The sequence below is a fragment of the Lissotriton vulgaris genome, chromosome 9, assembly GCF_964263255.1.
Source record: "Lissotriton vulgaris chromosome 9, aLisVul1.2, whole genome shotgun sequence".
NCBI classification, from domain to species: Eukaryota; Metazoa; Chordata; class Amphibia; order Caudata; family Salamandridae; genus Lissotriton; species Lissotriton vulgaris.
The window spans coordinates 343879453-343900409 of record NC_141697.1 but is presented as its reverse complement, the minus strand read 5'-3'; the positions used below and the strand labels follow the sequence as shown (position 1 = coordinate 343900409).

Genomic DNA, 20957 nt, shown 5'->3' with positions numbered 1-20957 from the left:
AAATCGTAACTTGTGCTGGTTTTTACAAAAGCACGTAGGGGGAAAAATTCGGACTTTTTAAAAATCCATTACTGTCTGTTGCCACTGAAAAATCAGTGGCACAAAGATTCTTGGTATGAATGTTTTAAAAGTTTTACATTTGAAGAGAGGAAAAGTGGGCGTAGCAGTGACACTCAATACAGTATTGTTAAAAAAAAAAGAAAGTGTTAAAGCAGCGCCCCGGATGTGTTCGGACAGGCACTCTGACAAGACCCCATGGCCGTCACAAGGGGAGGCAGGCTGAGTCTCTATCCCAAGCTCTGTCCCTTTTGGGCCCTGCCCCTGCTCCCTGTACATGGTTAAATAATAAATATAATTATTCTTAATAAAGCTAACGCGGCAGCACCACTAGATGGCGCCACATACCATGTTTTCATTTCCCCTGGAGTACGCTTTCCAAATTACGAGCTGCTTTTTCGTCCGACTACTAATAAAGGCTGCGCATACGTTTTTGTATGTGGCCCCACCAGAGCTTCTAATATGTAATTGTATTTATATAGCGCTTACTACCCCTGACTAGGCGTCGAAGCGCTTTTTCGGCGGGTAGCACGCTACTCCGGGACCCATAGAGGATTAGTGTTGAATTAGTATAGTGAAACATGCAAGTACATTTTAAGTGGTGGATAGGTTACTCAGTTATTTGGATTGGGAATGATAGCAGAAGGATAGAGGAGGACAAAGGTTTGTATTTATTTATCGCTTTTTGATAAATAAATACAAATGTAGGGCGTGGCCCTACACTCTCAGAATCCACAGACCCCACGAGCTCATGCATAGAGCTGGTCCTTATCACCTGGCTCGCAGGTGTGACTGCTGGGCGCAGTATGTGGTGGGGAGATCATTTATTTTTGTGCATGGTTTTCAATACGCAGAACAGGCCTGAATAACCTTGGAGCGCCGTACAGAATAAGCATTGGCACAGTCAAGAGGTTGTGACTTGCGAACCTACTGGCTTCACCAGCGGTCGTGAGCCATGCTGGGCAGGCACACTGCTGCAAAGAACATGTACCATTCAGATCAAAAAGTACATACAATGTAAGTAGATCAGTGGGCTGCTGCTTTTTTCAGAGATCCTTCGTAACTTGCAGTTTATAAGTTATAATCCTAACATAGAACAGTGAGCTATTAACTGCCATGAAAGAGCTGCATGCCAACTGCAAGGTATAGATTAGAGTGTTATGATTTTGTCCCCAATCTTTCTGATCTTAATGTTGCAAAAAGGGTTCATTTGGATAGAAATCAATTCTGATTATTAAAGAGAACCCCCCAACCATGGTGTTACATCTTAAATTATTAGTTTGTGCTTCTCCGGACCAAGCACTCTTAAACTATCCTGCCTACCAGTATGGGTGACATGTGACTCCTACACCTTGTAGTCCTCTGTCTTGGGTAACAATTTCTATGCACTGATTTACACACCTATGATTGATTGTCTCTATATAGCATGTGTGATGAAGTGCTCTGCCATCCTACATTTTTGAGTAGTAACGGCGCTATAAAACTACTTACGACACTGCCAGATGTATCATTTTGTAGGCGAGTGCACCATGCATGCTCTTGCCTACAAAATGATGCAGCTGCTTTATTTTTAGGTCGAGCATTCGAGACCTCTTGTATATACTTTGGTATATACTTTAGTATATACTTATCTGTGTATGTACTTTGTGGGCTCTGAAGATCATCCCTAGGACTTGTCCTCTTCCGCTTAGAGATCTTTTTTCTGTTCAACTGCCTCTATTTAACCTTCTTGATAGAAAACGACCAGCAGAGGTCACTAAAATACCAAAATCACTTTAGCATTCTCTGTATTCCAGTCCATAGAAATGGTCTCCCACGAGCACCCGTAGCCAATATTTTTTTCAAATCTGTTATTTTCAGTGATATGACCACCGAAGGCCCTGCTTTTATATTAAAAACAGAGCTATGGAATGGTGTCACACAGTTTGGTGCTTACTTTCCCTCCATGTTAAAGAACAGTAGATGTTTCAGCACTCAGGCTAATGTGCTGCATAGCTAAATACATATAAGGTCCCAAATGCGAGACCGATAGCATTGCAAATGCTAGTTTCTTTTTAATAACCGATCAGTGTTGGATTGGTAACTACAGTCGGCGGCATAATTTTGCAGGAGCATGCAGACCATGCATAGGCGTCCCTACAAAATTATGTAACTGCCTTAAAAACATTTTTTTTGTTACTCGTCTGTGCTGGATGGATAAAAGAAAGTGTTTTATTTGTTTTATGGCGGTGAGGAGAAGCAACAGGAAAACCAACATATAGGGAATATGAATGAGGCAGAAGCAAAACAGGGGACACAGTGAGGGTAGAAACATGGAGGGCACGGGTGGAGGGAGCAAACAGACAAAAGAAAGCAAAGTGGAGCTGGTTGGGAGAAACTCAAGGGTGAGAAAGGAATGCTGGGGTATGGGGGAAATCACGCAGGCGAGAGAGAGGAACACAGAGTGTGGTGAAGATAAGGATAGAAGTGCATGAGGGAGACAACATGGAAAACACATGGACTCTTGTAGAGTGTTTAGATAAAAATAAACAAGCATTGGTAAATCAAATAGGCCTCACCTACGAGATCTATTGGCTTGTCAATGATTTGTAGCCATGCTGTACAGCAGTGCGTCTGTTCTGTAACATGGCTAAAAGTAATAATAAAACAAGCATTTACAATGCAATAGGTCTCGCAGCATTAAAGTTTGAGTTACTGGCATTGTAAATGACAATGCTTTGCATTAATTTTTTTTTATTTGCAATTGGTATATAAGCATTGTTTGTGAGAGAAGATAGAGTATGCGATGAAGGGAGGAAACAGGGAGAGGAGAGATCGAGCCCGCCACGGACAGAGGAAGAGTATGAGGGGACAGAGCATAGGATGAAAGGGGGGTCAAGGAGATGAGAGACCGAGCCCACGGCGGAGAAAAGCATATTGCGGTTCTCTTCAAGGTTCTCTTTGCGGGTGTGACCCCAGTGCGCTATCCCCCCCACCGAAGCAGACCTAATAAAACAAGGCTAAGTAAGCTTGCTTTGCACAGTCTCAGTTCTGACGCACATTGGCGGTTAACAGACTAGATTTTAGACCGTTCATGATGAGGAGTCATGTCGCCTTCCACGCCACTTATTTGGAAATATATGTTGCATTACAACAATTAGTTTTCGAAATGCCAGATCCACTGGGGGCCGGTTTGAAAATGAGAAACTCTGAATTTAAAAAAAATAATGTTATCCCTGGACTTAATAAATCATAACATGTAAAATTAAACCTAAAGGTTTGCACACGTTGCACCCGCACAATGTGAAAGAAATAGTCAGAAGACAAAGACAGCAAGTTCGAATCCACATCAGTCAGTAATACAGTACTCACGCACTGCGCGACATTCTACACACCCTTATCTGTAAATTACTGGATTTTCGTGACTTAGAATGAAAGGACTGAGTTCACAATCTTCTATTTGAAATTGGCTGCAATGTTAAATAAGCAGGGGGGAGGAGGAGGCAGGCGCAGCCCGAAGAGAGGGAGCCAACAGCAGTACCAGGTGAGCCCGAGAGAGTAACGGAGAGTGTCTGTTAAAGTTAAAGGTTCTGAGCCAGGGAAACGCTCATTGACATTAAAAACAACTATTTAAAAATGCCAATTGTCTCGGCAGGGAGTGTGGAGTAACAATTTGAGCTGCTAACTTTCGAACTGAGTTCGAGTCTCGGCGTTGTCTCTCCCAACCTACACGAAGGGATGAAAGACGTAGCCGAGTGGATGAAGAATAGCCGTCTAAAACTAAACTCGGACAAAACGGAAGTCCTCATTTTAGGATCATCCCCCTCTGCCTGGGACGATTCTTGGTGGCCACCGGCCCTGGGAACCGCACCCAGACCTACGGATCACGCACGTAACCTTGGCTTCATCCTGGACTCATCCCTCTCGATGACCAGACAAGCCAACGCCGTCTCATCATCTTGCTTCAACATCCTCCGCATGCTCAAAAAAATCTTCCGTTGGATCCCCACCGAAACAAGAAAGACGGTCACCAGCCGTCTGGACTACGGAAACACCCTCTACGCCGGAACCACAGCCAAACTACAGAAAAAACTCCAACGAATCCAAAACGCCTCAGCCAGACTCATATTGGACATGCATCCCTCGGCAAGCTCACATTTCTGACCACCTAAAAGACCTCCATTGGCTCCCCATCAACAAGAGAATAACGTTCCGCCTCCTCACCCACGCACGCAAAGCCCTCTACGACCAAGGACCCGAATGCCTCAACACGCGACTGTCCTTCTACACCCCCTCCCGCCAACTACGATCATCCAATCAAGCCCTCGCCGCTATTCCGCGCATCCATAAATCCACCATGGGGGGTAAGATCCTTCTCCTACTTAGCGGCCAAAACCTGGAATTCTCTCCCCACCCACCTCCGCCTTACACAGAACCACCTCGCCTTCAGAAAGCCACTAAAAACTTGGATATTCGATAAGTAAAGCACCCTCCCTCCCTCAAGCACCTTGAGACCCTCTGGGTGAGTAGTGCGTTATACAAATCTCTGAACTTGAACTTGAACATGGTGAAACATGAAAGCGGGCGTGACCATTCTAAAAGCACACACGCTACCTCCTCGGAAGTAATTCAATGAAGCTGTGCTGATAAAACAAAATAAAGTTTATTTACACACTAGTTGGAAAATGGAAGCGCGAGCACCGTGCAGATACACAAGCTGAGGGGTAGAGTATCCCTTCCTACCCCTCCGCTTATTGTAAATGGATTCGTCTGCACTTGTATGGGCGGACAGGCATGATCGTTTTTTTTTTACATTTCTGGACGAAGCATGCGCGAAGTTGTTAACGTAACCAATTGTATCGTTGGTGCTGGAAGTACAGCTTTGTCCGTAAGATCTCATGTTGGTGATACTGTCCTGTAGCCATTCCGGTGAAAATACACGTTGTCTACCGGTAAGACGGCGCAGCTGTGGGTGGAACTGCAGCAGGGTGTGGTGTGAAATGCAGCAAGATGGGTTGGGCGCGCGCGTGTGTGTGTGGGCGGGGGGGTATTGTCTGTGTGTGTGCGCTCGTGTGGCGGGGCGGGGGGGGCTGGGGAGGTGTGGTGTGTGTGTGTGTGTGTATATATGTGTGCACTGGTGTATGTGTGTCTCTGTGTGCGTGCGTGATCCATGGTGACTGAAGAGCCTGCCGGAATAGGAGCGTGCGGCCTGATCCGATTCTGGCAGGCTGCATGCGTGCGAGTGCCAGTCTGTTGTCCCAAACCTCGTTAGTCCTTGAAAGCCAGAATGATTACAATAGGACTCCACTGCGACAATCGCTTTCGCGATTACGTCGCAGTGCGAGCCCTAAAAAAGTGCTATGACATGAACAGACCTGGCTGCGACATAGCACTTGTTCTAGGTCTTGCCTAGGCAGTACATGCACTGTCTTTTGAGACATGCTGTTCTTAGAATATGGGCTTTAAGCACTGCCCATCTTTTTAATTGGCTCCTTTTACTGTCCTTTATAAATGCCTTCTTTTGATTGCAGAATAGGCTTAGTAGTCCCTTCTTCTGGACTTTTGTATCTTCCCATGAGGACTGTCACCGTTACTTGTGCTCATATTTTTCAGGGTATTTCGAAACTTTGAGAGCATTTTCTTTTGTTTGTTCTTCTGCCTCTGCTCCTGTTAAGTGTTCTGTTTACTTCATTCACAGGTTTCATGAAACACTTGCTGCTGCTTCATTTGCTGTACGGTTTGCTTAGGTGTTAATTATGGTTTTACTGCGACTTAATCTCCCTGTGCTGACCACCCCTCCCACAACACTGCTTTTTCTCATTTTAATTTTTTGCAGTGTTATATAGCTCAAACTTGACCCGAAGGGATCAGAGCGCTTTACATAACCAGCATTACAGAGGGACACATTCAATTTTAAGGCACAGAGAGATTAAATGATTTGCACACAATCACAGGATCCTTGAGCTGAAGCAGAGACTCGAACCTGGTTGCCCTGCTTGAAGGTCAATCACTCTGGCCCCTAGGCCACATCCGACCGCTGCTCAGTGTTCTGTTTACTTCCTGCAAGGGCTTCATAAAACTCTTGCGGCTGCCGCTTCATTTGCCATGCTGTTTGTTTCGGTGTTTATTAAGCTTCTGCCGCTACTTAATCTCCTCATGCTGACCCCTCACTCACCACTGCTTTTGTTGGTTTTTTGCCCATTTGCCACAACGTACTCACCCTGTGCAGCCCCGCCCAGCCACCCCCTCACCCCTTCCACAGAACTGCTTTTTAAATGTTATTCCTTTATAGTGTTATATAGCGTGAACTTGACCCAAAAGGGATCAGAACGCTTTTCATGACCACCAATTACATTACAGAAGAACAAATTCATTTTTGAGGCATGGGGAGATGAAATATTTTGCGCAAATCACAGGTTGCTAGAGCAGACGCCGAGACTCGAACCTGGTTCCCTTGCTTCAAGGTCGGCCACTCTGACCGTTATGCCACACCCGACTGCTGCTCTCTTCTGTTCCTCTTTTTCCTCCTCCTGACGAGGTCGCTCTTTCTAGGAATGCCTCACTAATGATTTACCAAAGCTTGCTATTTGGCACACAACTAATACACAATATTTCTAAAAACCGTAACATAGTATTCAATGCAGCTATAAGCCCTAAAGCAACAGGCTCAGAATGTTTAAGGACAACAATGTTTATACAGTCTGAAATAGCGAATGCATTTAGATGTCACAGCACATTCCAGTAAATGCAGGTTTTTGATCATCCCGAGGGTTAGGGGATGAACTGCAGCAAGCGCGAGTGCAGTCTCAGCATGCCCTTATGCACTAGGGCCGGTGTATGTAGCCTTTGTTGACACTTCGTCCAGAGCACTTTGTTGCTCACCCCCGCTCCACCCACAACACAGCTTTGTTTTTTGCACCTTTGCTGCCATCTCTTACTGCTCTCACAACACTGCTTTTTTAGGTCGAGCCTAAGGCATTGCTTTAGCAATGCTTGTTGGTGAGATTATGTAGGGGCTTAAAAAAATGCACCCAAAGGCTTTTTCTAGGCGGATTGACTACAGTGCATATGTGTGAGACCGTGCACATCATTTGTTTGTTGTTTACAAGCAACACCCCAGCTGATTTTGGGCAGGGAGGAGACTGCAGATTCTTGATTTCTCTTTTCAACAGCTTCATTTTGGCTCCTCGCATTCCCCCCTTCCTTTTAGCCCCCTACGTTTTGGCTCCTCTGCTCCTTGCATTCCCCCCTCCCTTTGACAGTTTCAATTTGGCTCCTCCCATTCCCCCTTCCTTTTAGCCCACTCCCTTATGGCTCCTCTGCTCCTTGCATTCCCCACTCCCTTTTCGACAGTTTCATTTTGGCTCCTCACATTCCCCCCTCCCTTCTCAGGCAGCCCTTAGATGCTCTGTTCGCATCTCCCCCCCTCCCCCCTCCCTTATTGTCTGCTTTAATCAGGCTCCTTGCATCCCCCCTCCTTTTTAGCCCACTTCCTTTTGGCTCCTCTGCTCCTTGCATTCCCACCTCCCTTTTCGACAGTTTCGTTTAGGCTCCACACGAAATGAGCGTAACACAACCAAGCCAGAAACTATACAAGTTGGACACATTTTCAGCTTGCACAGTAGTGGTGTTAAACATGAGATACCCATCTCCCACAGGAATATATGGAGTTGTTCTCATTTATTCTGAATTCAGCCAGCGCATACACATTAAATTAGACCAGACCGCAATGAGCTTAACACAACCAAGCCTGAAACTCTACATGTTGGACACATTTTCAGCTTGCACAGTAGTGGTGTTCAACATGAGATACCCATCTCCCACAGGAATATATGGAGTTATTCGCATTTCAGAACTTACACCATTACAGTCGACTTAAAACAAACAGTGTACGTCACACCTATTTCAATAAGCTCTCTGCCCCTATTTTTTTCCTCAAATGTCACTCTCACTCTGCATCTCCCTCATTCTTTCCCTCCCTTCCCTCTCTCCCCTCCCTAGCTCTCCTTCTACTCTCTCCCACATTTCTCTCTCTCCCCTCTCTCACTTTCCTCTCTCTCCTCTATCCTCTCTCCCTCTCTCTCTCTCTCTCCTCAACTCCCTCGACCCTCAACCTCCCCTCACTCTCCCCTCTCTCCTCACTCCTCTCTCCTCACTCTCCCCCCTCTCTCCTCACTCTCCCCCCTCTCTCCTCACTCTCCCCCCTCTCCTCAATCCTCTCTCTTTTCCCGCTCTCCTCACTCTACCCTCTCTCTCCTCCCATCTTCCCTCTCTCTCCTCCCCTCTTCCCTCTCTCATCACTCTCCCCTCACTTACCCCTCTCTCCTCACCCTCTCCCCTTTCTCTCCTCTCCACTCCATCTCTACCCTCCCCTATCCACTCCCCTTTTTACTCTCTCCTCAATCTTCCCTCTCTTCTTACTCTCCCCTCTCACCTCACTCTCCCCTCTCACCTCACTCTCCCCTCTCACTTCACTCTCCCTTCTCACCTCACTCTCCCCTCTCCTCTTTCCTCACTCTCCCCTGACTCTTCCCTCTGTTTTCGCCTCTCCTCACTCTACCCTCTCCCCTTACTTTCCTCTCCCCTCTCTCCTCACTCTCCCCTCACTCTCCCCTCTCTCCTCACTCTCCCCTCTCACCTCACTCTCCCCTCTCACCTCACTCTACCCTCACTCTCCCCTTCCCCCCTCTCTCCTCACTCTCACCTCTCCCCTTTCTCCCTTCGCCCCTCCCTCTCTACCCTCCCCTTTGTCCCCTCTCCTTTTCCCTCTCCTCACTCTCCCCTCCCTCATCTCTCCTCACTCTCCCCTCCCTCATCTCTCCTCACTCTCCCCTCACCCATCACCCCACTCTCCCCTCACCCCACTCTCCCCTCACCCCACTCTCCCCTCACCCCACTCTCCCCTCACCCCACTCTCCCCTCACCCCACTCTCCCCTCACCCCACACTCCCCTCACCCCACACTCCCCTCACCCCTCACCCCACTCTCCCCTCACCCCACTCTCCCCTCACCCCACTCTCCCCTCACCCCACTCTCCCCTCCCCCCACTCTCCCCTCACACCACTCCCCTCACCCCACTCTCACCACTCTCCCCTCTCACAACTCTTCTCTCTCCCCTCTTTCCTCTCGCCCCTCTCCTGTCTCTTCCCACTCTCCCCTCTCACCACTCTCCCCTCTCACCACTCACCCCTCTCACCACTCTCCCCTCTCACCACTCTCCCCTCTCACCACTCTCCCCTCTCACCACTCTCCCCTCTCACCACTCTCCCCTCTCACCACTCTCCCCTCTCACCACTCTCCCCCCTCTCCTCTCTCACCACTCTCCCCTCTCACCACTCTCCTCTCTCACCACTCTCCTCTCTCACCACTCTCCTCTCTCACCACTCCCCTCTCTCACCACTCCCCTCTCTCACCACTCTCCTCTCTCACCACTCTCCTCTCTCACCACTCTCCTCTCTCACCACTCTTCCCCCTTTCCTCTTTTCTCTAGCCCCTCTCCTCACTCTTCCCTCTCTCTTCTCTCCTGTCTCCTCACTCTTCCCTCTCTTCTCTATCTCCCCTCTCTCCTCTCTATCCTCACTCATCACTCTCCTCACTCATCACTCTCAACACTCATCACTCTCCTCACTCATCACTCTCACCTCTCCTCTCACTGTCTGTTCTCTCTCCCCTCTCTCTCGCATTTCCCATTCCCTTTTTTGACAGTTTCATTTTGGCTCCTTGCATTCCCCCCTTCCTTATCGGGCATCCCTTTGATGCTTTGGTCGCATCTCCCTCTATTCACATATAATACAATTCTTAATTCAGTCACTGCATACACATTAAATGAGACCAGACACGAAATGAGCTGAACACAACCAAGACTGAAACTATACAAGTTGGACACATTTTCAGCTTGCACAGAAGTCGTGTTCAACATGAGAAACCCATCTCCCACAGAAAAATATGCAGTTGTTCACATTTTAGAACTTACACCATTACTCTAGCCTTAAAACAAACTCTGTACGTCACACCTCTATTTCTATAAAGCTCAGTGCACCACTGCACTTACCGCTCTTAACATCTAATTTACACATCACTGCGAACCTACCTCTACATCTCTAACTCTGAATCAGCTCTCTGCCCCTATCTTCTCATCAAATCTCCCGCTCACTCTCCCTCTTACTCTCAACCCTCACCTCTTGCCTCTCTCCTCACTCTCCCCTCTCACCTCACTCTCCCCTTTCCTCTCTCCTCACTCTCCCCTCTCTCTCCACTCCCCTCTCTCACTCTACCATCATTTCCCCTCCCCCTCTATCCCCACTCTCCCCTCTATCTCCCCTGTCTCCCCTCTATATCCCCTCAGTCTACTCTCTCCCCTCCCTCTCTACCATCCCCTCCCCTCACATAATTACACACCACATAATTATATGCTACATAATTACACTGCGCGCAACGCATCATACACTCCAAATACCACTCAGTGCCACATTGATACATGCCACATAATTACACTCTACTGAATGCAACACACACTCCACACAATACCACTCAGTGCCACATAATTACACGCCACATAATTACACTATCTATCGCTCTCACTCTATCAATCTATCTATCGCTCTCACTCTATCAATCTATCAATCGCCCTCACTCTATCAATCTATCAATCGCCCTCACTCTATCAATCTATCAATCTCTCTCACTCTATCAATCTATCTATTGCCCTCACTCTATCAATCTATCAATCGCCCCTCACTCTATCAATCTATCTATCGCCCCTCACTCTATCAATCTCTCTATCGCCCCTCACTCTATCAATCTCTCTATCGCTCTCACTCTATCGCTCCATCGCCCCCCACTCCATCGCCCCTCACTCGATCTATCGCCCTCACTCTATCAATCTATCTATCGCCCTCACTCTATCAATCTATCTATCACCCCCCACTCCATCGCCCCCCACTCCGTCGCCCCCCACTCCATCGCCCCCCACTCCATCGCCCCCCACTCCATCGCCCCCCACTCCATTGCCCCCCACTCCATCGCCCTCCACTCCATCGCCCCTCACTCGATCTATCGCCCCTCACTCGATCTATCGCCCCTCACTCGATCTATCGCCCTCACTCGATCTATCGCCCTCACTCTATCAATCTATCTATCGCCCTCACTCTATCAATCTCTCTATCGCTCTCACTCTATCGCTCCATCGCCCCCCACTCCATCGCCCCTCACTCGATCTATCGCCCTCACTCTATAAATCTATCTATCGCCCTCACTCTATCAATCTATCTATTGCCCTCACTCTATCAATCTATCTATCGCCCTCACTCTATCAATCTATCAATCTCTCTCACTCTATCAATCTATCAATCGCCCTCACTCTATCAATCTATCAATCGCCCTCACTCTATCAATCGCTCTCACTCTATCAATCTATCAATCGCCCTCACTCTATCAATCTATCAATCGCCCTCACTCTATCAATCTATCAATCGCCCTCACTCTATCAATCTATCAATCGCCCTCACTCTATCAATCGCCTTCACTCTATCAATCTATCAATCGCCCTCACTCTATCAATCGCCCTCACTCTATCAATCGCCCTCACTCTATCAATCGCCCTCACTCTATCAATCGCCCTCACTCTATCAATCGCCCTCACTCTATCAATCGCCCTCACTCTATCAATCGCCCTCACTCTATCAATCTATCTATCGCCCTCACTCTATCAATCTATCTATCGCCCTCACTCTATCAATCTATCTATCGCTCTCACTCTATCTATCGCCCTCACTCTATCAATCTATCAATCGCCCTCACTCTATCAATCTATCTATCGCCCTCACTCTATCAATCTATCTATCGCTCCCACTCTGTCAATCTATCAATCGCCCTCACTCTATCAATCTATCTATCGCCCTCACTCTATCAATCTATCAATCGCCCTCACTCTATCAATCTATCAATCGCCCTCACTCTATCAATCGCCCTCACTCTATCAATCGCCCTCACTCTATCAATCGCCCTCACTCTATCAATCGCCCTCACTCTATCAATCGCCCTCACTCTATCAATCGCCCTCACTCTATCAATCGCCCTCACTCTATCAATCGCCCTCACTCTATCAATCGCCCTCACTCTATCAATCGCCCTCACTCTATCAATCGCCCTCACTCTATCAATCGCCCTCACTCTATCAATCTATCAATCGCCCTCACTCTATCAATCGCTCTCACTCTATCAATCTATCAATCGCCCTCACTCTATCAATCTATCAATCGCCTTCACTCTATCAATCGCCCTCACTCTATCAATCGCCCTCACTCTATCAATCGCCCTCACTCTATCAATCGCCCTCACTCTATCAATCGCCCTCACTCTATCAATCGCCCTCACTCTATCAATCGCCCTCACTCTATCAATCGCCCTCACTCTATCAATCGCCCTCACTCTATCAATCGCCCTCACTCTATCAATCTATCAATCGCCCTCACTCTATCAATCGCTCTCACTCTATCAATCTATCAATCGCCCTCACTCTATCAATCTATCAATCGCCTTCACTCTATCAATCGCCCTCACTCTATCAATCGCCCTCACTCTATCAATCGCCCTCACTCTATCAATCGCCCTCACTCTATCAATCGCCCTCACTCTATCAATCGCCCTCACTCTATCAATCGCCCTCACTCTATCAATCTATCAATCGCCCTCACTCTATCAATCGCCCTCACTCTATCAATCTATCAATCGCCCTTACTCTATCAATCGCTCTCACTCTATCAATCTATCAATCGCCCTCACTCTATCAATCTATCAATCGCCCCTCACTCTATCAATCTCTCTATCGCTCTCACTCTATCGCTCCATCGCCCCCCACTCCATCGCCCCTCACTCGATCTAACGCCCTCACTCTATAAATCTATCAATCGCCCTCACTCTATCAATCGCCCTCACTCTATCAATCGCCCTCACTCTATCAATCGCCCTCACTCTATCAATCGCCCTCACTCTATCAATCGCCCTCACTCTATCAATCGCCCTCACTCTATCAATCGCCCTCACTCTATCAATCGCCCTCACTCTATCAATCGCCCTCACTCTATCAATCGCCCTCACTCTATCAATCGCCCTCACTCTATCAATCGCCCTCACCCTATCAATCTATCTATCGCCCTCACTCTATCAATCTATCTATCGCTCTCACTCTATCAATCTATCAATCGCCCTCACTCTATCAATCTATCTATCGCTCTCACTCTATCAATCTATCAATCGCCCTCACTCTATCAATCTATCAATCGCCTTCACTCTATCAATCTATCAATCGCCTTCACTCTATCAATCTATCAATCGCCCTCACTCTATCAATCTATCAATCGCCCTCACTCTATCAATCTATCAATCGCCCTCACTCTATCAATCTATCAATCGCCCTCACTCTATCAATCTATCAATAGCCCTCACTCTATCAATCTATCAATCGCCCTCACTCTATCAATCTATCAATCGCCCTCACTCTATCAATCTATCAATCGCCCTCACTCTATCAATCGCCCTCACTCTATCAATCGCCCTCACTCTATCAATCGCCCTCACTCTATCAATCGCCCTCACTCTATCAATCGCCCTCACTCTATCAATCGCCCTCACTCTATCAATCGCCCTCACTCTATCAATCGCCCTCACTCTATCAATCGCCCTCACTCTATCAATCGCCCTCACTCTATCAATCGCCCTCACTCTATCAATCGCCCTCACTCTATCAATCGCCCTCACTCTATCAATCGCCCTCACTCTATCAATCGCCCTCACTCTATCAATCTATCTATCGCCCTCACTCTATCAATCGCCCTCACTCTATCAATCTATCTATCGCCCTCACTCTATCAATCGCCCTCACTCTATCAATCGCCCTCACTATCTATCGCCCTCACTATCTATCGCCCTCACTATCTATCGCCCTCACTCTATCTATCGCCCTCACTCTATCTATCGCCCTCACTCTATCTATCGCCCTCACTCTATCTATCGTCCTCACTCTATCTATCGTCCTCACTCTATCTATCGCCCTCACTCTATCAATCGCCCTCACTATCTATCGCCCTCACTATCTATCGCCCTCACTATCTATCGCCCTCACTATCTATCGCCCTCACTCTATCTATCGCCCTCACTCTACCTATCGCCCTCACTCTACCTATCGCCCTCACTCTACCTATCGCCCTCACTCTACCTATCGCCCTCACTCTACCTATCGCCCTCACTCTACCTATCGCCCTCACTCTATCGCCCTCACTCTATCTATCGCACCACCACAGCATCACTCAGCACCACCACAGCATCACTCGGCACCACCACAGCATCACTCGGGGGCACCACAACATCACTATGCTCTGCCACAGAATCACTGAACGCCACAGCAGCAATCGTCGCCACCACAACATCACTCAGCACCACCACAGCATCAATCTGTGCAACCATTCAACAACAACTGGTTAAAATATGTTCTCTCAATGTTTCAAGCTTTATTACAAATGTCACAAAAAGATGTTAATATTTCATTTCTGTTCTTTGATTTTCGTCACAATAAAATACACTGAACATAATCTTCACACAAGTTATTTACAAAAGTTTAAGCTATTGCTATTATACATTACAATAACTTTTATTTAAGTATTAATCATTTAAAAAAAATTCAAAGCCATTGTTATTTGTAATATCAATACATCTAATTCACGTAAATACAACACATATTGCATTACATATGCTACAGGTGTCACATTTGCGAAAATTAAAACAATTGGCTTTGTAAATGACAAAGCTATTAATTTAGCTGTTTTCAAACCCAACACACATATAAAAAAAATTGTCATTTACAATACCAATAGCTCAAACATTCCTAATGCGAGACCTATTGCATTGCAAATGCTTGTTTTTTATTGGGCCAGTGATATATAGCGCAAACTCGACCTGATGGGATCAGAGTGCTTTACATGGCAACCAGATGCATTACAGACGGACACATTCAATTTTTAGGTACAGGGAGACTATTATTTGTGCACAATCACAGGAAGCTCGTTTATATGCCCTTGTGGCTTGCTTGTCTCGTTACCAGTGTTGACTAAACTTAGTTTCTTTTTTACTGCGTGGAAAGCCCATTGTTGACCGACTCAGGAGCTTTAAAATACCGTTCAGAGTTGTTTCCTGATCAAAAAGTTTTTTAACCTAACTCAGTGGAGGCTGGTTAACTCTGAAAGTGGTGAGGCGCAAATCCATACTCCACATTGCAAGTAGAAAACGACTGGGTGAATAAGCATGCCAAGCATACCCCCTCCCCCCTTCTTAAGCTATTAGAGAAACTGTATCTTTGTTTTTTTTTATAAAGTGCAAACAGTGTATTTTCCACATGAAACAACTACATTTCTGGTTTAGCGAAGCCAGTCTTAACCTCCCATTGGTGTGGCCCCTTGACAGAGCGATAGGGCACAGTGCAGAGGGTACAATGGGACAAACATATTTGAGAGGTCGGAGAGTGATAGAGGAAAAGGGCAGAGAAAGACAGAAAAAAAGTACAGAGGAGGACATTCTTAAGAGAAGGAGAACTACAATGAGGAAAGTCCAGACAACAGAATAAGGATAACACAAAATGGAACACTGGATAGTGACACATAGTGGATATAGAGGTAGAACCTAGGACACATGAGTGATATATAGAACAGGGAGCAGAATATAACTTATTGATAATAGAGATTGTCGAGACAGGCAAGAGGGCCAAAAATGGAGGGGGGAAAAGTGGCCAAAAATGGACGATGGGAATTTGATGACACGGAAGAGACAACGGTAGCAGGGAAGAGAGTATGGGGAGTGAGAAATTGGAGAGAGAATATACAGAAAAGAAAATTATATTTGCAAAAAAAATTAAGAGCAGAATTCCATAGGCATACGAGTGGAAGGCTGGGAAAAAGAAGATGGAAAGTTACATTAGTGCTTTGAGGACAGGAAGACTGGGAGGGAGAGAAAAAGCGACGCTTTATGGTCATAGCAGAAAGTGTTAAAAGGAAAAAAGCTGTACACAAGGAAAAAAGAGAGCAAAGAGGGAGGAGAGAGACTGGGTTAAGAAAGGCATGGGAGAGAGTCGGGCGACAGGGAACCCAAGGGGAGACATTATAGTGAGAACGAGAGCAAGAGAGGAAAGAGATCCGACAAAGTAATTGAATTACATCACATTTCTGAAGTGATGGGGGAGATGCCTGCTCTTTTCCACTTTTTGACATATTGAGCAAGAAAAAAAGTGCCCTTGCCTTTTTTCACAATATGTGTGGCGTTCGCTGGATATGATAAATGAGAAAATAACTGGCCTTTCAGCTGTCAATCCATTTGTCAAGCCAACGGTATGCTTTAGTGGTCTCCTAGAATTGGCTCAAGCAAAAGATTGTACCTTGTACGTGCTTGGCAGCGCGTCTTTCTGTAAACTTGAAAATAAAGCAGGCTCTGTGATGCAGGGCGAGCTGCCTTGCGGATTCAGGTGCACTTATGCTTGGATAACTGTCTGCTCCATTGCTTTTTCCATTCCAAGCACTACAGGAGCTGGCCCACACAATCAAGGCAGGCCTGGATATGTTATAGGGCCAGGCAACAGTGGCACAGCCCATTCGATCCATGTCTATCCTGTGATAACTCAGACACAGTCGGATTTGCATAAGATTGACGTGGCACCGAGTCTCGAACTGGGCTGTGCATGAAAACGCCCAGGGACTGCATTACATCCAGCACGAAGGAGCTGATGGCCTTCCAGCTCCAAGAAGTATGCACTAAGGGCTGTAAAGAGATCAGCCCCATGTCATGGTGTCATGCTTAGGTTGGGTTGTCATACAGGGCCTGGCTACCTCACCTGGTCTTGGAGCGATTGAGTCCAATCACTGACAATAAGGATTTTAAAACTAGATGTTTAATCTGTATGGTGACGGATTGTAAATGTTTACACAGGGATTCGAATTAGCAAGGGGCGCAACCCCAGCGTCCTGATGGAGAAATCGTCCCTGACCTAACTCCTGACACTTCACACTTGACTGATGGTTTTGTACTATCTGTGTTCATTGGTTAGAGGATCGCCACCCACCCTACTTTTTGTCAGGGCACCAAGTGTTGCAGAGGCGCAACTAGAGCCAAATTTTGGAGGGGGCGATGGGGAGGCTGATTCTTCCAGCAATAAGCAGAGTGGAGATGCAGGGGTTCTAAGAAGAGGTGAAAAACAATAAAGCCTCATTAACAAGTAAATGGTCTTTTAAAGACCTGTGAAGCGCTCGGGTGCGGCTGTGTGTGTGCCCGGGACTGGGGGGGGGGGTGGGGGGGGGGGGGGGGCTGTAGCCCTTTGAGCCCAATGAGCGTTGCGCACCTGATGGGTTGGGACACCGAAGATTTTGCAGCATGCGTGAGGAATTGCTTCCCCGTCTCTGTCACTAAACTGTAATGTGCATGTTTCCTTATTCTGTACCAAGTTCATGTCATGAACATGTGGTGAAAGGGGTCTGGCTCAATCCTCTGTGAGGGTTCTCTGGAGGGCCTGGAATCCTCTATCTCTTGGAGAATTTCGATTACGCAGAAGATGTGGATAAAGATAACTCCTGGTTTGCTCGATTCCACAATGGTACTGGCAACACATTAACAGGCCTTGAGACATGTGCAGCCCAGATGGTGGTCTTTTGCCAGCTATGCCAGGGTAGTATAACAAAAGCCCATTGTGCAATTCACTTTCCTTCTCGCACCTTTCTTAACCTTTTTTGTCACTTTGGTAGAGGCCGGTATATCTTTGCGAGGGTCAGTATAAAAAAGTAGAGGAGATGGGACTGAACTCTGACCCAACCCAGGTTTCTTGCTCACAGCTGCATGTTCAAAAACCACTGGAATATGCAGTGTGACTCATTGAATCTTTAGGCTATTTGAAGTGATTGTAAATGAATGGTCTGTTTTTATAGTTTAAGATTATCTGTCAGCGTGAAGAGTCTGTTTAGGACTGCACATTAGTCCTTCAAGGACAAGTGGCCATTTAGGACTGCACATTAATCTTTCAAGGTCAAGTGGTCATAGGCGAATATCAAAAAATTGGGCCCGACATCCACGGCTAAGTAGCTTTTCACCATATGGTGTGTATAGATTGCCACTCATCCAATCCTATCTTAAAGCAGTGTAAAATCTCTGCCATATTGAGTTGAGAAGGGATCAACATAACATGGGGTGGCTTTTCAAGGATTGCTTCAGTCCGCGTGTCAATAGCCAGTGTACAGAGCTAGGTGGAAATAAGCAATGATGCCCAAATGGCAGCCTTACAGATCTTATTTGTGATTCATTCAGTGGAGGCTGCTTTGTGAATAGTGGAACTGACATTAATGGCTCAGGCACCACTCTCCTTAGCAGAATGGTAATATACTGCTGTGCCTCCCACAGCAGGTCTACACTGACTTTTCAATAGCAACCTCACTGCAATAGTGGCCAATAGAAACAAAAAGCTTGCAGGATTTTCCCAGAGGGCGTTTGCTACTGCAAGTGAAAGATCCTACTGATGTCTTATTTGAATGGCACAATTCCTCAACTAACAATTCCAATACAACCTACATAATTCCACTACACACCACATACACCCACACCAATCTATATCACATAGGTAAGAGACATTTACATCTACAACACCATTAGCTTTAAATCTCTTTAATGGTTTTTTTAACACCCAAACTCAAAAATCTGGAGCTCAGCTCCTACCTATGTGTTCTTTTTTGCCACCAAAAAGACAAAACTATCCACAAAGTTTCATGCCACATAATTCAGCTCCACGCATTTCCAATCCAAACCACATAATTTGCCAACAAACCACATAATATAACTCAACAACACAATAACACAACACACCACATCCATCCAATCCACACAATTCCACATCATTCCACAAAATTCAACAGCACACCACATAAACTCCACTACATACCACTCCACAACACAAAATGCCATTCCACATAATTACACCCCATAACACACAATCCCACTCCACATAATTCCAGTACACTCAATACCACATAATTACTAGCCACATAATTCCACAGCACACCATGCCACATAATTCCACTACACAATTCCACTCCATGACACACAAGTAACTAATCAATACAGCACACATAATTCCACTACACACCACATACATACACTCCATAACACATAGATAAAAGACATTGCCTTTTACAATGCCAATAGCTCTAACTCAAACTAAAGCGAGATCAATTGCACTTTCAACGCTGGCTTTATTGTTCCCCGGGGCAAACAGGGCGAAGGAGTGTGGGAGACAAGGGTGTGGTGAGGGAGGAATAAAAAATACAAGAAATATGACAGAGCCAGCGCAGGCCACATCATAGCACTTTTTTGTATTGCTTCTCAGAGTAAGTACAGTGGGAAGGAGGCAAAACAGAAGGCAAGGATGTGGGTTGGAGAGCAAAAGGACAACAGAGGGCTGCAGGAGTGGCTGGGGCAAACAGTTGGACAATGAATGGAGGGAGAAAAGGGTCTGGGGCAAGCACACTGACAACGGAGGATGGCAGGGAGGGGCTGGGAAAGAAAACAGACAATGGACAGTCTGGCTCTATACATACACTAAATTCGCAGTATTTTGTTTCCCTGCTGTACTTTTTTTGTTATTGCATCCATATATATAATGCAACACCTGACATGTACTTGAAATCAGTTAGAACTACTGGCTTTGTCAATGCTTGTTAGCTGTTTAACATAAATGAGAAACAACAATGATTTTCTTTTAAATAATTAATATTGAAAATGCGTAAATTCTGAATTTGTGAAACTGTGAATTAAATATTGCTGAGGCTTATGAAAAGGCAAGTTGTCTACAGAGTGTCTCAATCTCTCCTGTCATGTTCACTGTGTTATCAACATGCGCCCTTTTATTTCCAAATCTCGTTCATCTACATAATCACACACCTCATTCTCTCTCTTCAGGACCCTCTTTTTCACTTTCTCCTGAATGCACTTCCTTGCATCTCCTTGACCTCACCACCTCCCATATACACAACATAGCCACTCACAAGCAAGCAAGCAGCGCATTTTCTTTTACTTTAGCCTTGTCAATATTTTGACCACTGTGTATCCCCTTCACGCACATCTGCTTTGAATCACAATTGAAAGTGAAATACATGATCATTGCTCTGTGTGCTCTGCAGAGGCCAAGGATTATATGGCCATCTATTCTGAACATTTACAGTTGACCGTTTTTTTTTAAATTCAAACTAGCGTTTCACACACAACATTACTGTTGATCCGAACAACTTATTTTTGAAGGACTGGTGATTTCTCTCGGAGCCCAGTATGGACACTTTTTGGTGTTGGCCCGCTAAGAAATTAGTATTATCTATACAATCAAAGTTTTGTGGGCAATCTAAAAAATAACCTGAAACAACAGAACCTAGGCTATTTTTGTATATGTGGTTGATGTCCTCCTGGTGTATTGATAAGTTGGTCCAAATCATGTTGGTCAATTGAGTTTTTAAATGTTTTTCTTGAAAAAAGTGTAGATCAAAAGAAAAAGAAACAGAAAAAAGAAATAAATTGCTGTTGATGATAACGTGTGTGAGATCTCAGGAGCGAATGATTATATGAAAAGGCATCAGTATTGGCACTTGTGTTGTTTCACTGATTATTCGAGCCTAGCCTTACTGATTATAGGCCGAACCATGTGTAGTTTTACTGACTTGCTTTATAGAAAGCCATTTGTTGTTTCTTTGCATTTTTGCCCTTTTTAAGTATGGGAACTCTACATACATTTTCTGGAGTATGACACACAGCAAGCGGTGAGTAGAACAACAAAAGGTTTTTCTGCACCCACAGCCAGATTGGAGGCACAACGATTGGTTCCTAAGGCCTGCCATATCTGTACAGGACTAGGA

At 45.9% G+C, this 20957-nt stretch overlaps 1 protein-coding gene across 3 annotated transcripts in view; it reads right to left on the bottom strand.

Moving 5' to 3' along the window:
- RIN3 (Ras and Rab interactor 3) overlaps nucleotides 1-20957 on the bottom strand; it is a 519321-nt gene that overhangs the window by 217064 nt on the left and 281300 nt on the right. The window lies entirely within an intron of this gene.